General features: G+C 28.2%; 1 protein-coding gene across 1 annotated transcript in view; it reads left to right on the top strand.

Annotated features, from left to right (window-relative positions):
- LOC119590548 (NADH dehydrogenase [ubiquinone] iron-sulfur protein 6, mitochondrial-like) overlaps window positions 1–206 on the top strand; it is a 7,400-nt gene that overhangs the window by 6,759 nt on the left and 435 nt on the right. The window lies entirely within an intron of this gene.

Here is a 206-nt window from a genome sequence, read left to right as displayed (position 1 = left end):
GATTTTTTTTGTGCATAGTTGAGATTATTGTGTAGAAAAAGTATGGATGAGAAATAATAACTTTACAGAGATATAGTGGCAGCTGATGCATTTTCATCAGTTATTTTGGTTTCTTGTCTTGCTGTACGAAGTTACTTGTGATTTTTTTATCCATTTTCTACAGTTGTTATAATAGGAATTAAAATTGTTAATTTGCTAGAAGAAAT

Source organism: Penaeus monodon, chromosome 27 (genome assembly GCF_015228065.2).
Source record: "Penaeus monodon isolate SGIC_2016 chromosome 27, NSTDA_Pmon_1, whole genome shotgun sequence".
Lineage (NCBI taxonomy): Eukaryota > Metazoa > Arthropoda > Malacostraca > Decapoda > Penaeidae > Penaeus > Penaeus monodon.
The sequence above is the reverse complement of the archived record's forward strand: the minus strand, read 5'-3'. Positions and strand labels throughout refer to the sequence as shown.